Below are 18,613 nucleotides of genomic sequence, written 5' to 3'. Positions count from 1 at the left end.
TAACACTTTTTTGCTATTTGGTGTTGGCCAGTTTTAGGTTTGTGACCCTTTAAGCCAAAGTTTTGTCTATTATTAACCCTTTGTCACAGGTTACATATATCAATGTGTGGAGGCCACTTCCACCAAAAATTCTGTTTTGTTTGAATGGGCCTACTCTTTACTGGCCTGAGATGTAAAATAATACAGTAATTCATAAGCAATAGAGAAAAAAAAGTTGTAAATCATTGCAACCCCTCAGATTAAGAGCAACCTCTTGGTGGGTCCCAGCATCTGGGAACCACCGGTGCACAGTAGCCAAAATAGGAAAACTCTCTGTTCTCATGGATGCATTTAATACATCCATACTGTATGTCTGCATAGAGTTGCAAATAAAAGCTTAAGACAGTGGTTCTCAAACTTTTTCACGTCAAGGACCCCTAAACTGACACAAATTAGACCACATTAGACCACACCTATTTGATTTTGTCCCACGGTCCCCCATCTGATAAGATTTTTGCTGTTAGATGTGTTATCACAGAAAGTGTATGGAAACCACAGCCAACATAATCATACACTCTGTCATTGTGTTACTTATGGATGGAATTATAGTGAGAATAAATTATTCCTCTTTCTGCTGGGGACCCCCTGGAACCCCTTCAAGGACCCCTGGGATTCCCCGGACCCCACTTAGAGAACCACTAACTTAAGAGATCAACCCTTTGCTTAAGAAAGCAAAAATCAATCAATCAATCAATCAATCAATAAATTATTACCCTACCTAATTTTCTATATTACCTAATGCTCTATCGCAGCTCGCGCCCTTCTCTTATTTCAGTCTACAGAAAGGCAACGAATCCAGGAAACAGCGTTTATTGAGACTCGGCCCGGTGACCGAGGTTTTGGGGCGTCGACTGAACTTCACTCAGACCAATCGGAGTCCACGATGAAACTTTGTAAACAACTCTTACACGTTGTATTAAAGCTCATCTGCCGTATTTAGTATGAAAAGACGCGTCGGTGCTGCAGCCAAGTGAGCCAAAAGTGCCAAAACAGGTGAGAAAAAAGTTGTGTTTGGACGGAGTTTTTAATTTGTAGCCTACTGTGTGTTTGTGCTATGTGACCGTTTGTGTGTGTGTGTGTGTGTGTATGTGTATGTGTATGTGTGTGTGTGTACGCGTGCGCGCGCGCGCGTGTTCTCGTGACTCGTAGTAGTAGCGGTGCTGGTGCAAAACAGCTGTCATGTAGCGTAACAAGTGAAGAAGAAAACGTGTAAGCTATTACTTTTTACAAACAAACAAAAAAAATACGTGAAAGTAGATGATATAGCGTTCGTATACTGTACCGTTAACGTTAGAGGATGCCGCAATGTACCGAATGTCATAGCAACTATACAGTTAAAACGTTAAATTCCTGAACTGTAACGGACAAAAACAAGCAGACACAGGACAAGTTTCTGCGGGATTTTTACTGCCTGGTTTGCTTAAAGTTTCTCAATTAGGCCGCTGAATGAAACAATAGCCTGTTTGACTGACAGTATATCCATAGAAGAGACGAATCGGGAGACTTTTAAGGGTGTGGTGATCCCATCTCAGTGGCCTAGTAGTGAATCTGACAGTGCAAAAAAGATCTCTATGTGTGCTGACATTTGCCCCTGTGTCTGGAGTCTACTATTTTTATTCATTTCTTGCAGTTTTATCAGGAAGTCATTATGTGTTTGGGTTTGAATATGGGCCGTAGAGAGAACTAGGTCGTTTAAACCTAAAGGTTGATTTTCTGAGAAGTTTCAATGAGCAGGCTAATGATGGAGCAGAGTTCCCTGAAAATTGCTCTGCATTTTCCCTCTGACTGAATGAGACAGACCTGTTACGAGGCAGAGTCAGAGTGGTGATTAGCTTGGTGAGACAAGAAAATGTCACAATGCATCGACTCAGCGGGTAGGTGCTGACAGGAAAAAGTGTTCATGCTGAAGCGTACAATTATGTTTTTAAAAGCTAAACAAAAGCTTGTCAATAGGAGCTTTTTTATTTAAAACTTTCCAGGTTAGTACATACTGTACATTCCTTGGAATTTTCTCTTACCCACTTATATGCTCACAAACTCTTTCACTCACTCGCAGACTTTAAGTTTCTGTTTCGCCTGTTCTTGTTTCTAAGCTTCAGCGTGGTGCTATAAGTGTACTGCACTGAAGACATACTGTATTTTGGTGCCTGCTGTTTTACTGTTAGTATGAACAGCCTTCTATAGGTTGCAAAAGTCTTCACACGAAACGGATGTGGGCACAACTTAAGTTGTGGAAAGTCAACATCTGCATGCTCTGTGTTCCCTCAGCACGCCCACCCTAGCCGGAGGAGGGGTTGAGGAAGAAGGGGGAGGGAAAAGCTTCCTGTCAGAGTGGCTGCGAAACTGAATTGGCTCAAGTTTTGGCAGAGACTCAGGCTTGGCGGGAGGGGGTGAGGGGGGACTTTATACATGCAATCATGAGTTTCTTTGCTGTAACTTCTCTGTAAATGTGACGCATTTCTTTTGAGTGGGTTTCTATTACTGGTATTTATGGCCCTGTTACCGGCAACTTTTGGCATCTTGATATGTTTTAAAATGACACTGTGACAAAGAGGTTAAAGTGTAAACTGCTAGATTTAACTGCAACAATATCTCTTCTACTCCCTGGGGACACTGGGCTCCTCAGCTGACATTACTGTCTTTCAGCAGGCTCAGTTTTACTGGTATCATGTGAAACTAGATGATCTAAGGCATCCATCGCTACCAACCATGTCATGCTAGCTTGTTGGGAAGGGGGCTGAATAACACTTCAAAGTTAGGCTAAACTTTGGTGAGGGATAAACTGGCATAGTCATTTTCAAATGGGTCCCTTGACCTCACACCTGAAGATATCTGAATGAAAACATGTTCTATGGGTACCCACGTGTCTCCCCTTTACAGACATGTCTACTTTATGCTAATCCTATGCAGTTTTTTGAGTGCAGTATAAATGTGTTATTTTCGCCTATTCTGAGAATGGTGTATTTGAATATTTCTGCATACTGGGGTTCCTTAACAGTCTTGGAATTGCATAGATTTGATATGACTGGAAAGCTGAGACTCTCATGGATTTGACAAGCCCAGTTGTATTTATGTGTGATGATGATAGTCTTCACAGTAGCCATTTCATTGTAGTGAGACCATTTTTTGAGACTTGACTTCACTGTATAAAATGACCTATTGTGACCTTGAGGATAATCATAGCATCATGACACTGTATAACCACATACTAGAGACCTCGGGCATCAAGAGGATGTATGGCTTTCCTAGGTATTCTGACAATAAGGGGTGTCTTAGTAATTTCCAGAACAGAAGTACTCGCCATCCAATCGCCAAAAAATGCAATTCTTATAGAAATCTCCAAATGTTAAAAGTTTTTGATACGAAACCACAGCATGAATTTTCCTATGGTGTTCCTTAAGGTCTTGGTATCTTAATGTGGTATATTGGAGGGATTTCTGGCAATTTTTATCAATTCTTGAGTGGTCAAAAATCTGTGTAACAAATGGTATCAAATTAAATATTGCTGCAACAACTTATGAGACATAACTGAGCACGTGAATGGCCATCATATACTTCCATCATAATGTTCTAAGCCCTTACACACTCTAAACTTTTGTATTTATTACAAATTTATTACTAGAAAAACTTGACCCACAGTGCTGAGCTGCCTCTCAAATTAATCTTCAGGTTCCCAGCTTTCAGGTGATGTATACCACTTCTATGTGGCATATACTGTTGACCTGCTGTCTCCCCCTAAAGATCTGCTGTCCCCCCAAAAAATGGGTCTAAAGAAGGGGGGCGGGAGTGGAAGAGGTTAAGACATATTGGATGAATTGCTCCAAAGAGCAAAATTAGTGGTTTGGAAGGATCACTGAATAGTAAGTTGCTTCCTCTATACTGCTAGTGTTACATGATTAAAAGCAATATGCTTATAAAGATACAACAAAAAGCTAAGCAAAAACAGATGGGAAAAGATTTTCACAAACGGGGTATTTTGTTGATATGGACATTTATCAAAAAGATAAATATCATATTAACCATTTCTGTCTACAGATGCTTCCAATTTTGTTTATTATGAGATTGTATGAAGTAGTTTACCACTGTGAAATGGGGAGAAAACTTCAACTGTTGCTCTGACATGAACTGCAATGTTTAGCTGGGCCTCAAAGCCAGTGATATCATGTCCAAACTAATAAACATATGATAAAAATCTAGTTCACAGCTCTCAATTTGCTCAATGTGGTGTGGCAAATCACGATAGGTGTATGATTTGATCAAGAGATTATTACAAGTTATGTTCTTCACTCAACCTTTCACACACTCGACTGGATGTACAAACCCCTCACTGGTTAGTCATTCTTCATTTACACAGTCAAATTATTCTGAAACTATCCGGGAAAATCAGTTCCAAAATTAATTTGAGGTTAGTAACAGACCTTGCAGTTGCAGCATAATAATTTTACTATATTTATAACACTTAGTTTTGAAACACCCCATATGCCACTGATTGGTCCAACTCACATCTTTACAGGCTCAGTTGATCCGAATCAGAGAGTGTTGAACTTTGTGCAAACAGCTGAGCCCACAAGTAGTAATTTGGTGTCATATGGTTTAGTTTACAGTCACATAAAGACAGAAATGTTTTTCAGTGAGTAATGTTTTATATCTGATCATGCATACTATACCCACTGATTTATTTAGAGATGAGATTTCTAAATAATCTGCCCGAGTTCAGCAGAAAAAAAAAACTCAGTTTGGTTGTCCGCAATCTCAAGTTGTGATGACATCTTGCAGTGAGATGAGAATTGTTTGTTTTCGTGTTGTGTTGCTCCCACACATAACCAAGTTGCTGTCGTACATGAAGTACACTGACGTCATCACTTCCTGCCACACGTACCTAACACAAACAAGGCGCACGACAGCAAAGACAGACAGACCGCAGTGTTTTGGTAGTTTGATTGCTTTAAATGCACAATGCAGTTGTGCTGAGAATACATTGTAGTTTTGATGACAATGAAAATTAACTTTATTGGTTTACTGTTGTTCTTGTTAGAAAAAATGCAGAATTGTCTCAATATACATGTGGAGAAAAAAATGGCCATGAGCTACACAAAGAAAGAACATGATTCCACATAAAGAGGAACAAAGCAGAGAAGTGTTTATTCATGCAGTAAACATCTTTCTGTATTCAGTGTCAGAAGAGTGGCAGAAAGATTTAGGGTAAAGTATAGTGTGTGTGTGTGTGAGTGAGTGACCAAGTAGTTGATTGTACTCAATACTGTTATTTTACTTCTCTTTTGTCCAATTTAAATGATAAACATAAGTTGTTGCAACAGTTACAAGATTTGGTGGTTCCACTTTGGTAATGAGTGGTTTGAGATTACATATTCTGTGTAAAAATGGCATCTGCTGTGTCATGCATTTCAGGCTCTATATACCATTACATTTTTCAGCAAAAACTCAGCAAAGTATCTTGTAGGAGTGCTCCATTCATCTCTCATATACTACTACAGATGATACAAGACTTATTATTACCCTAAAATCATTCTCTCTGCCACTTAAAACCAAAACCTGCCAACCAAACTTGAGTCAAGCTTAAGTTTTTTCTTGCTACTGATCAGCTCCACTAAGGATGTGGGACATTGCATAGTCGTCCTAGAGTTTAAGAAAAAAGAATATAGACAGTCAGTCAGTCTATGACAAGAACTTAGAGAAAAGGTTGAAAATGAAACAGTTCTTTAATGGATGTCAGCAGCAGGAGGAGGAGGAGGAGGAGGAGGAGGAGGAGAAGACAGAGCAGTGTCAGATTATGTGTATGGATGTGTTTACTATAGAAATGGACCAGGATCAACTGTGAGATTTTGCAGCTGCTCTGCAGGAAGAACATCCTTTCTTGGCATTGCAGATTACATACTGTAGGAATGCACTTACAGTTACACATAAAAGCATCTGTGTCAAATGAGCCGTCTGCGTGTTATATTACAGCCATTTGTATATTTGTTTTCTGCTGTTTGTTTATTTGTTGGTATCTTAAGCTTCAGTAATGTTTTCAGTAAGGAGCCTTTTTACATTCAGCATATTAAAGCCACAATGGCACAAAAACAATTTTCAGCAATTTTACACACACCAGGTGTGGATAAATTTGCTAAACTAACTTAACTGCTGCAAGAATGTGTGCACGTTTCACTCCGCAAATGTCAACCAAAAGAAAAGCTTGGTTTCTTAGTAGCACTATGATCCATTGACTTAAGCACAGATTTGTTGCTGTATATTTTTACAGAGTGCATTTGTTTACTCTAATTCACAGCTTTACATTATGAAAAGTAGCACAATGTTTGCCTTTGCATGCTAGCTGAAGCTTGTCATGTGTGTAAAGTGATCAGTGAAGTAGAAACATGACTTTTTTTCTTCTTTTTTTGCAGTCCATGGTACAAAAAAGCTTTTTTCGGGTAGTCTGTACAGTAAGTCAGACATCACAGCTGTTTTAAGGTGTGTCTTGCTCATCATAGGTAGCATATCAGCCGCTTACATTGCAATGTTGTAGTGTTTAAAATCCCCCAAAGGGCCTACGTCAAGGCATGTCAATGCATTTCCCAAATTTACCATCAGAGTTGTTGTGTCACAAAGTCTGCTGGGTAGACTTAAACTTATCTTGTCAACGATCTCTACATCCGTTACATACAGGTCACGTAGATACACAAATACACATACACCCACACTAAAAAAAAAGTCATATAGTACTCAGTTTCAGAAGTGTTTCTTGTTTCAGACACTTTCTAAAAAAAGAGGAAGAATAATTTTCTTGGTAAAATGTTTTTTTCATTAGTTGTGATAAAATAGGACATTAAAGCTAGATAAATGACTAATAATTCTTGCCATTTTTAGCAGCACATCATCATTAATGTCTCTTCTACTTTAACTACTCTGTTTTATGGTTTCTGTTTATTGGAACAGCTTTTAGGTCCCAAAACAATGTTGTGCTCATCCTTGTATGTGAAAATCAAATGGTGCTGGAACAATGGTGACTTTTAATTTAATTGCAAAAGAAGCTGTATTGGATTAAGCTTCCCCTTGAGCTGTTTGGATGTTGATTCTGACGTTTTCAGTTTGTTGATTCCAGTGGAGAGAATGTAATTAATGTGGCAATGATTTTAGGGTTTAGTTCATAGATGGTAAAACTCTGACCTCCAGTGGTCAGGATGAGTTCTGCAAAATGAAGTCACACCATCTACGTGCGTTAGATGAGTATAACTTGATGTAATAGGGAGTACTCCTTCTTGATGAATAGGTAATGTATATTTGCACACTAGATTTAGTTTTTACGCTTGGTCTGACCATTCCCTCTCGCTGTGGAGGAGATGGGGATCTCAGATCATCTGTGCATCAGGTTTTCCACCATATTCCATACTGTTTCCAAATCTCAATTACCTGCTTCTTACTCCCGCACAATAAACCCTTCTACTGCTAGCAAATTCTCTGATGTTTATATAGCTTCTTCCGTATCCTGCAACATCGAGGCCTGTTCTTCCTGCCTGAGCACAGAGGAGATAATCACCCGATTTAAGTCTACTTGTGTACATCTTGTGTACTTGACTGCTTGTGACATCTTGGACTCTGTTGCTCCACTCAAAATCAGAAAACCTAAAACTAAAACTCAGTCCTGGCTCAATGATGACACCTGCACTTTTAGGCAATTACGTAGGAAAGCAGAGAGAAAATAGAAAAAAGACAGACTTCAAGTCTCATATGACATGATGAGAAGCTGTCTTGTTAATTATCAGCAATCCCTTAAAGCTGCGTGGTCAAAAGACTTTGCTGATATTATTTCCAGAAATTCCCACTCTCCCAAAGTACTTTTTGACACAATTAATAGTCCTAAACCCTGCTGCTACTACCTGCCCTGTGCCAACCACAGTCACTTGTGATGAATTTCCTTTTTTTTTCACAAGTAAAACTGATAACATCTGATCTGCTATTTCACTTCCTGCCAACTCCATCCTCCCTCCTTGCACTGCTGTCCTAAGCTTGAGCTTGCGTCTCTTGCTCATATTAAAGACATAGTCTTATACACTAAGCCGATTACTTGTCCTCTGGACATTCTCCCTGCATGCATGCTGAAGGAAGTGTTCAACACTGTAGATCCTACAATTTCACTCATCCTAAACAGTAGTCTGGCAAATGGTTCTGTTCTCTCTTTCTTTAAACATGCGGTAGTACATCCCATTATTAAAAATCCTAACCTTGATGATTTCTGGCCTATTTCAAAGATGCCATTTTTATCTAGTCATGGAAAAAAATGTCTATTCTCAGCTCTTGTCCTTTTTAGAAAATAACAGTATTATGGAGAAATTTCAGTCAGGCTTCAGGGCACATCACAACACTGAGTCAGCTCTACTTATAGTCTTCAACGATCTACTGCTGTCTCTTGACTCTGGTAAATGTGCCATTCTTATTCTACTGGACCTTCGCTCCACCTTCAATACAGTTGACCATACTATTCTCCTGAGCTGTCTCAAGAACCAGGTCGGTATTCAAGGTAGCACCCTCCAGTGGTTTGCCTCCCACCTAACAGATAGATCTTTTTCTGTCAAAACTGGAAAGCTCCTCTTGTCTGCTACCATCACCTGTGGAGTACCTTGAGGCTCCATTTTAGGGCCCATATTATTGGCCTTATACATGCTCCCTCTACACTCTATCTTCAAAAAATACAATAGCTCCTACCATTGCTATGCAGGTGACACTCAGCTATACTTCCCATTAGAACCTGATTATAATAATAACAACACAGTTGGGTCCCTCCTTGACTGCCTCCAGGATGTGAGATATTGGATGGCAAAAACTGTCTTCAATTAAATGATAGTAAGACAGAAGTGGTCTTATTTGGTCCCTCCAACTCCATCGAGGGTATAACTAATCACTTTTGGCCCCCAGCACCTAATCTTCATGCCCATGCCAGAAATCTTGGTATCATTTTCGATCCAGCTTTAAAATTTGACAAACAAATTAACACTATTGTGAAAGGTTGCTTTTTCCAGCTAAGAAATATCACTAAACCGTTTGCCTTAATTTCCTCTCGGCTGGATTACTGCAATGCCCTTTATTTGGGTATTAGCCAGTCATCCTTGTCTCGCTTACAGCTAGTGCAGAGTGCTGCTGCTAGACTCCTAACTGGTAGCAGGAAGAAAGACAGCATCACACCTGTGCTGGCATCCCTGCATTGGTCAAGTACAGGACTGAGTTTAAGGTTCTATTATTTGTTTTTAAAGCTTTACACAGCCTGGCGCCTCAGTACATCTCTGAACTCCTCTGCCCCCTTTCCAACCCCAGATCTCTCAGATCCTCAGACCAGCTTATCCTGGCTGTTCCTCGATCGACGCTAAGGGATAAGGGCAATCGTGCATTTGCAGTAGCAGTCCCAAAGCTTTGGAACAGTTTACCATTTTCAATTAAGTGTTCCCTGTCTGTAGACACTTTTAAGGCTAAACTTAAGACCCACATGTTTTACTCTTCTGGGTTTTTTTTATTTTTGTTTTTTTTTCCAACTCTTCCTTATTTATTTGTGTGTGCTTATGGGAAAATATTATTATGTTATCTGCACTCCTGTTTTGCTGTCACAGTTTTATGTTATTTTATTTTATTTTTGTTATTTTTATTGTACAGCACTTTGGTTAACCCTGGTTGTTTTTAAATATGCTTTATAAATAAACTTGATTTGATTTGATTTAGGATCATGATTATGATTAATAATCATGTAATTAGGATCATTATTATTATAATTAGACACATCTTTCTGACTGTCAATACAACAATATTGTATCAACTTGATGCATATTGACTTAGGTTAGGTTGATTGATCATTATAATAAGTAAAGGTTGTTTTTAAGAGTTCCCACTACATTCTCATTACCTAATTCTATATTTAGTGTATAAAGTTATGTTAGACAAGACTATCTAAATTTGACTAGAAAACACATCTGTTTATATAATAGTATGTAACATTAACATTTCTGACATATGGGCCCAATTTCTTTCTGCATTTTTGATGTGTGTCAGGCACATTTTCTGATCAAGTGAAAGGCTCTGGCATTGATGGATGAACAATACATTACTTCACAGTATTTTATTAATGCTAAAATAAAATGTCACACATTTGATGAATCCTCGTGGGCACTTACATATACACTGTGTATACACATGTACACAGAAAACATTGGCATTACCCTTTAATATGTATAATACACACAGCTGTTGTTCTCATCTATCACCACTAGATAGCAGAAAAGTCATGCTGATGAAATCAAAAACTGAGTGTTTAAAGGTACACTCAGTAAGAAACATTACCTCACTGTGACATGGTTGTCTGTGACAAGAGCATCCATCAGCTTCAGTTGTAGGACCAAATGAAATATAGAATTTATTAAGGTAATTTGCACTGCAATAAAAGATTTTTCTATATAATTGTTACAACTGATCATTTGAAAGTTTTGGATATTAGAGTACCTGAGTATTAGACTTTTTCATTATATTACTTTGACAAGTACAAACTAATTTTTCTACAAAATCTCTCTTTTCTTCTTTAACAAAAGAAGCCAGAGTTCTCAAATGTTTAATGTTAAATGTATGTCTAAATACAAGCAGCCATAGAAAAACTTTGCTCAAATAAATTCAGTCTTAAATTATCAGATGTAGATTTAATTGAACTATCTGATCTAAGAATAAGTAAACAAGATTAAGAAACTGATTAAGCATTCAATGCCAGCATTTGATACTTGGCACAGATTTTGAAATTTTGTGTTACGGACGCATTTTGTCCAGTACCAAAATAGTATTGAGGTTCGATACCCAGCCCTAATCAGCTTGTACAGATGAATCATTGCAGCAGTTAAACTAGTCCTTACTATGCCTGTCAGTAGATTGGTACCACACATTTCCATACAAAATCAAGAAATATCTTCACCGCATAGCGTCAATACCTGAGACACCAAAGGATGTTTAGAGGCTAATGAAGACCAACAACCAAGAAAAGAAGAAAGATATAATTTTATGTATTACATTGCGTATGTATATATACAAATATATATATATAAAAGTCAGAGTACATTTTGAATGCAGCAGCTAGCGAGCAGAGCCTTGACTATCAGGCAATAACAATAGGAAACAGACACATACAGTAGGAGAAGTGAGAGGTGCAACTAAGGGCAGAGAAAGGACTAACAAGCTAGCTTTCCTGCTTAGGCCTGTTTCTCTTTGAAGTCAAGCTACATGGTCTTCTGCAGGCCTCAGTGACCCCAAAGTCTGACCTCAACTTGGAAGTTTATACTAGAAGCAAAACCAATCTAGAGTGTGTTCCACAGAGAGGATGGATGTGGATTAGACGGGAATGTAGTGTGTGCTTGTATGTGTGTGTTTTTAAGAGAGACAGAGCACGATAGAGAGAGAGAGAGGGGAAGAGAGAGAGAGAAGCCATCACTGATAAAAAAGGTAAAAGGAGCCAATTAGAGACAGAGAGCCCTATTCAGAATGCTCATATACTGTAGGAAGGATGTAGTATTTTGAAACTCTAAACATTTCTCAGAGTGAAACCCCATGGTGAAAAGAACTGAGCCATATTGTTGCCTGGTGTTATTCCTTCATTTTGTACTCTGAATCTCCTTGTGTAATGTGGTGGATGGCTCAGGATGCTTGGGAGTCACTTGAAGGTTAGTGGCTGTGTGTATGCGTGTGTGGACGTTTTTCGTGGTGTATTTAATTGAAAGTAAACTTCCCTTGATGAAGAGTTTCCAATGAAAGGTGAACTTCAATGAACTCTGGTCTGAATTGTATTATCACATGTATGCTAGTGTATGGCAGTCAGTGAACACGTGAAGGAACCTTGGAGCTTGTGTTTGAGGAGGACGAAAAGTTATGAATGAATATAGCAGCGTGGGGAGTGTTACACTTGTGCTTGTATGCATCCTTGTATCCTTAACATGCTCCATGCGGCTCAGTAGTGCATGCACACTTACACACAAACTTACATACAGTACGCACCCACGCACCCCTCTGAAGCCCTCACACATAAACACGTACTCACTCTCATTACTACACTGCACATGCACAGAGGTTCCAGTGTGTGGGATTACAGGAGGAGAAACAATCTGAGTTCCCCAGCTAACTGTGTTTATCCAGGCTGGCGGAGGAGGCCTCTCACTGGGCTGCCTCAGTCCACCTCCAAGCCCCCGCTGGCTCCAGCCTCTGTTGATCTAGACATTGTGGACTATTTTCAACCCCAAAGCCATGCTGTAAGCTGTGTTTAGTTGGCCGGCAGTATATTTCTTTCTCAGAACTGTATTTTGTCTTTTTTGTCAAGTACAGCAGATGCACTAGTTTGACCTGGTTGTTGACACATTGTGTAACAGGACAGTTACACAATGTGAGAGTGACATTATAGGTACAAGACAATGTGTACCAGGACCTCACATACTGTATAGTGCAGACAGTTCATATTGTCCATCAAAGTGGACGTGGATGTAGACTAAACATACATGCACTTGAAGTTTGAACACAAAGCATGAAGAAATGTCTTGTACCAACATTGGCACAGATAGTGGGAACACTGGTATATAGGCAGCATGCATGCATGTTACCCTAATTTGCATTCTTTCATTACGTGTGTGTGTAAACGTTAACCCTCTCTGACAGACTCTTCACCTCCCGATATTGAAGGAATTGCTCTTTTTTCAGATGGTAATTGGCCTTTCCTCCTCCAACATGTCACATCATGACAAATGACTTAATTTGTGAAGGCATGTGGCCTTAACCTGCTTAATTAGAACAAATAAATCCACCAAAATGGGTAAAGGTCACAGCAGAGCTAGGTCCCTCACAAACATGTATATCAAGTCAGTCTGTACAACTGTGGTGTCTGGTGTGGCAGCAGTTTTCTGTTGTTGTTTGCTGTTTCACACCTTTCTCAATATAGATCTGGTGGATTATTAGAGGTTTCAGCTTTTCTCATGCTTGAGCTTGTGTGGGTATATTTTATTCATTAGTATGAGAATTCAGTCCATATCTGCATCTGTCTTTATATTTGTCTACAGGTGTGAAACCGCAGATGAGGCTGTAATAATATTTGTGGTTGAGCAAGGATTCTTCATCTAAATACTTTTTTCTCCTCTTTCCCACACTTCAGTGCTTGTCTTTCTCTTGATACTTCTACTCTACTGTGTCCACCATTATATAGTTCTAGTTTGTATTAGACTCTAATAGGTCTTATTTACTGTAGAGTATAAAGTTTTAATGAAAAGCCACACTCATACTAGATTTTTTTGGGCTTCTACCAATATCAGAGTTTTAAAGTTTATTCTTTTTGGTTATGCCTTTTTTTTATTGTTTTGTATTTTATGTAGGGATGTCCTGATCAAGTTTTTTTTCGCCCCTATTGGAATCCTTTAATAATGGGTATCCAAGGCCAATACAATACTTTTCTGATACAACATATTCAGGTTTCTGGAAATTGTTGATAACATCTCTTTTATAAAACCCACAGTAGCAGGGCTCTAAGCTGCCTTTTATTTTTAGGGTCGTCTGTGTTTTTTTTTTTGTTTTCTTTTGATTTTTTAAAGAACTTTGAAACATAGGATGAACTTGTGATAGGAATGCATTGTGCTTCATTAATGCATGGATTTTGTGCCAAAGATGCTCACTATACACAATGAAAATAGATATATACATAGCAGCAGAAGATATGCCACGTGAATGAAAAAGATATCTGGCACATTGAAATAACAGGTGTAGCCTACTAAATTTGGCATACATTTTTTTCTCAAATTACTTGATGCAAATACTGAAGATCCTGTTTCAAAACTATTAAGGTGATAAACTTAAATTAATGATATGATATGACATGACATAACATGACATGACATGACATGATATGATATGATATGATATGATATGATATGATATGATATGATATGATATGATATGGAGGAAAGTTTAACTGGGAGAATGCGACTCCTGAACTTGATGACACTATCAGCTAGATATTTTTACTAGGGATGACATACCACTCTGTTGGTGTTGTTGGATCTGTAAAAATACTCAGTCCACTTGTGATCGTACAGTAGTGTTACAGAGTGGACGTTCTTCCTTCACAAATGATCTTTGGCTGAGTACAGTCACCGGCTTGCAGAGAGCACACAAACGCCCCATCAGCCAAGTCACAGCTGATAGGCTATGACCTGACACCTGCTACCTGAATGTTTTGTAAACTGTTTTATCTCTCGTCTTTTTCTAATAAGAAAAAGACGAGAGATAAAAGATTCAACAGCAGATTCTTTAGTGTGTGATCTTAGCAAATACATATATTTTGCCAATTCAGGTGTGAGAACTCAAGTGTCACTCACACAGGTGCACCCAAAATTTTCACATTCGCAGCATGTTAATTTTCACTTGCATGTGTGATGCAGGATTTTGACATGTGAGTGTAAGTTTATACATTCAGAAGTAATCAGCCGGTATTTGATATACAGTAGGGTGTATGTTGTCCTGAATTTTAATTAGTGCACCCAAAAAGGGTTTACCTTTAAGCAAAACAATGGTTTATTTCAACTTTGGTTTTACTTTTATAGCTCTGGCCATTGATTCAAAAAAATGCTGAAATCTCAGAACAGGGCAACATAGTTAAAAGTGGATCCAACAGGGCAAGTCACTGTTAGTCACCAGGTTAGTCAAATTTATTTGGAAGAGAAAGTGGTAAAAACAAAAACTGAAATTGTTAAACACATTGTCTGTTGTAAACTTTCATTACAGTTAATAAACCAACTTCCTGGGTCAACCTTGAACTACTGTACTACGCCTACCCCTGTACTCTGGCTTCTTGCTTTTGGAAAACAAGCTTTGAGAATTCTGTAATGCTGAAATTTTTGCTTACAAAACTTTTCTTCTCACTTTACATTACAAAATACACAAGCACTGAGTACTGTGGTGTCTGATCCACTGGCTGTTCTGCCCATCTGCTCCCAAATGACCCAGCACTTTGACCTGGCTGAGCAACAGTAAATGGTTTGATTCAGCTGCCAGCTTCTCCTCCTGGCCATTAGGTACCATCAGGCTGCCTCTCTCCATCTGAGCCTGCTGTAAACAAACGAGCCAGCCATCGCATTGGACTGTGAGAGGAGACATCAACCCCTATCCTTTGCTTCATTCTCCAGTCTAAACACATACAGTCCCCCTTATTTCGCCCCCCCCCCCCTACCATGAAACTCATAACTTGGGCTAGATCTTGCACCATGCACAGTGATGTCAAAACTGTGCCCCACCAACTGGCTCAACTCTTACACTCACTAATTTACAGTAACTCACAATCCCAGCACTATTTCCTGGAAAGTAGGGCAAAGGTCAGCAAAGCTTTATGTGACCCTGGTGTACATCCTTGTGTGTTTATTTGTGTCTGGGTGTATATGTATGTGAGGTCCGAGAGAGAGAAAGAAAGAGAGAAGAAGAAGAAGAAACAAGAGCATTTGTGAGACACAAATGGGGCACAGGGCCCAGCGGAGGGGTACCCCGATAGGCCCCAGAATTCCCCTGAGCAGCAACCAGCGTAGAGGAACAACTATGGCCTTTGTTGGTCACCCCGTGGATCTCACACACAGTTAATATAGACTTTTCCCACTGACTCTGCCAAGAGTCTGAAGTCATTTAATGAAGTGGCGGCTGAGTTTAGAAGGAGCCAGTGTGCTCGCTGCTTGCGCTGACAGAATGGAAAATGTCTGTGTTATGCAGCGAACAGCGAGTGACAAGAGGAGTGTGTTCTGATACTTACCTCTCTACACACACATACACACACACAAATGCATTAGGGACATACACACACACACACGGACGCATACAATAAAGTGTCGAGAAGATACAGTGATTATACAGATTCACACATGCTCCTAGATGGTTATGGCCGATTCATCCAAGGATACATCATTGATTCGGACAGGTCTGTAATCAGCTAAGGTCTAACAATATCAATGTTTCCTACTGGACGCACAATTTCAATGTTAAATTGGTAACAATGTAAAGTTTTTATTGAATCTGAAGGTTTTTGTATACATTAAGACTCTCATGTAAATAAATTTTCTCAAGGCATACTTGTGGCACCCATGTACTTAAAATGAGGCAGCCTAATTGTCTCACAAATTCTTTGTAGTTGTCTCTTTGTTTGGTTCATTTATCAGAGCAAAACCTCACCTTTCATGTCCATTTTCACGGCTGTCTATTTATCCACTTCTGCTATGAATGGACAGTATCTCTGTATGTATTTGGTCGCACTTCTATTCAAGTGCCTGTCTTTTCATCCATCTATGGGCAGATTGCAGTCTGTTTTGGTGTCCTATTGTGCAGCTGTCAGTTATTTTCAAAACACTCGAGTGTCATTTGCCTCAGATTCCATCCCTTTCAATTCTCTCTTCTTTTCTATGGCTCCACTAGCGTACATTTCATTGAGTGTGCATCAGCGGGCAGATTCATTCTTCTCTTCTTCTTCGAAAAGCACATTTCTTTTTTCATAGCAGCCATAAGCCTCCTTTTTAAATCCACGGACAATGTGTTTTTGTCCATCCTCCGCCATCCTTTTCAGTGGCGAGTGCAGGGATTCTCTCTCTTTCTCTCTCACTCTCTCTCTCCCTCGCTCTCTCTCTCACTCTCTCTTTCTGAGGGCATCTGGGGGGACCCCAGAGCGTGATGCTTCTCTTGAAGCTCAATTGTCTGTCTGTAATGAACCATGATGAAAGATAACAGAATGAAATGTAATAATTCATGCGGGCTTCGGTGAGGAGCACGTGGCTAGCGCTGGGCCCGGGCTGTGATAGCCTCCTGCTCAGCTCCCAGAACAATACGCCAGCCCTGCCAGCACCACTCGCCCTGCTCTGGTCCAGCAGTCTTGTTGTTCTGTCCTCTTGCTGTCCTCTCACTGCTATTCAGAGTCACTTAACGCTGGAAGGCTGTCTGTGATCACTGACATGCCAGAACATCTCTTTGGGAAACAAGGCAAACTGTCTCCCTGGACCCTCTGTCTTTGTGGAATTCTTTCATTCTTTTCCCATCGCCTCTTGTTTTATATGTTTGGGCCATCTTGTCAGGCTTTTGACCTATAGTTGAGTTTGTCAGATGAAGCTGAACAAGAAATACCTCTTTTCAACCTCTCGTCGCTGTATAATGTTCCCCCTCTTTTGTTGATTGTTCTAATTGTCTTCTTTGCTTGGCACTTTTTATGATGGTTCCAAGAACACAGGGAGGTTTTATACCCTTTATTTATCCAGGGGAAGAGCTCACAGAACCACTTACCAGCAATTGCCCTCTTTCATACTCAGGCAGTACCACACACCTTGGAGAATAGTTGAAATAGTAAAATGTCTTGCTAAAGGATAAATTGACAGAAGTTGTCCCAAGCTTTTGTCGTCCCCTTTCCTTTGTCTAACTTCTGTCCTAGTTTTGTGGCCCTGTGTCCCCGATTAACGCACATCTATTTGGGAGCTACTGTTTGCCTGCAACATTGGCAATCAAGGTATTTCAACTCATGAGAAATGTTAAGAATTTACTCCATAACAAGAGTTTGAGGCAGCCAATGACCTTCAAACTTTGCCCCCTATTCAGAAACTTTCCCAAGGGAACACTAAGAATAGAAACCAGTGAGTCCCAGACTATTCAGTATTTAATCGAAAGACAACATGTACCTGATTTTAATTTAACCCTGCTTTGAAAGCTGTTTGTCTGCTTCAAAGTTGTTGTGCTGTTCTATGACAAATTATGTGGTGTGGATGTCGGTGGTGGAAGATGGCAGTGGAGACTAGTAGGGAGAGGAGAAGGAACAGAGACTCGATTGATGCTCCAGACCGGCAGCTTGGGGTTTCAACGCAGAGTGCTTGTGTGTTTCTGTGTCTGTGTTTGTGTGCATTCCAGTGTGTAAGCTCATGTACATTTTGGTCTTCTTGAAAAGTACTGTGCTAGTCGTGTTTTCAAGGATACAAAGACAATAGTGCAATGGAAAACTTTTAAATTAGTTTCTCGTCAATCATCAAAACAGCAAAGTCCACTCAGCAAACATTTCAGCTCATTTCTTTTCTGTGCCATGTGTAATATGCAGAGCTAATAGCCCAAAGAAGTATTCTAGTTATGCTAACCGTGCTCTGGAACATTATGCCATAGTAACCCAAATGTGCTTTACCAAGGTACTGTACAACTCCATGAAAGAGTCTATGTGATGATTTAGAATGCTGATTGACACTTTATACTTATATTGACATCATTGGCCTCATTCAGGTAGAAATAGAAATGATGGATTAGGTTGTAGAGGGCTATAAATGCATTAGATGCAGCTTGAATTTGAGATTTAAAGGATGTCAGATCTTTTGAGGAAACGGTAGTTTTAGGAGAACAGTCCAATCAATTGTCCCCATGGTCTATTTCTCATAACAATGTCAGGTTTTTCATGTATGGGATGGGATACAATTGCATGGTCAGGTATCTGGGGCTGAAGTTGGTGTTGTCAGAAGGTACACGTTGATGGAGAGAAGTAGAAATTCACTACGTCAAATTCAACTAAAACTAGTATTTGCCGTAA

At 39.5% G+C, this 18,613-nt stretch overlaps 1 long non-coding RNA gene across 2 annotated transcripts in view; it reads left to right on the top strand.

Moving 5' to 3' along the window:
* The first annotated feature begins 906 nt into the window (after nucleotides 1–906).
* LOC137182695 (uncharacterized) overlaps nucleotides 907–18,613 on the top strand; it is a 118,796-nt gene continuing 101,089 nt past the window's right edge. For both annotated transcript variants that reach the window (XR_010928359.1, XR_010928360.1), the window contains exon 1: nucleotides 907–1,032. This is a non-coding gene — a long non-coding RNA (uncharacterized lncRNA). The remainder of the gene's footprint in view (nucleotides 1,033–18,613) is intronic.

Source organism: Thunnus thynnus, chromosome 5 (genome assembly GCF_963924715.1).
Source record: "Thunnus thynnus chromosome 5, fThuThy2.1, whole genome shotgun sequence".
Taxonomy (NCBI): domain Eukaryota; kingdom Metazoa; phylum Chordata; class Actinopteri; order Scombriformes; family Scombridae; genus Thunnus; species Thunnus thynnus.
The sequence above is the reverse complement of the archived record's forward strand: the minus strand, read 5'-3'. Positions and strand labels throughout refer to the sequence as shown.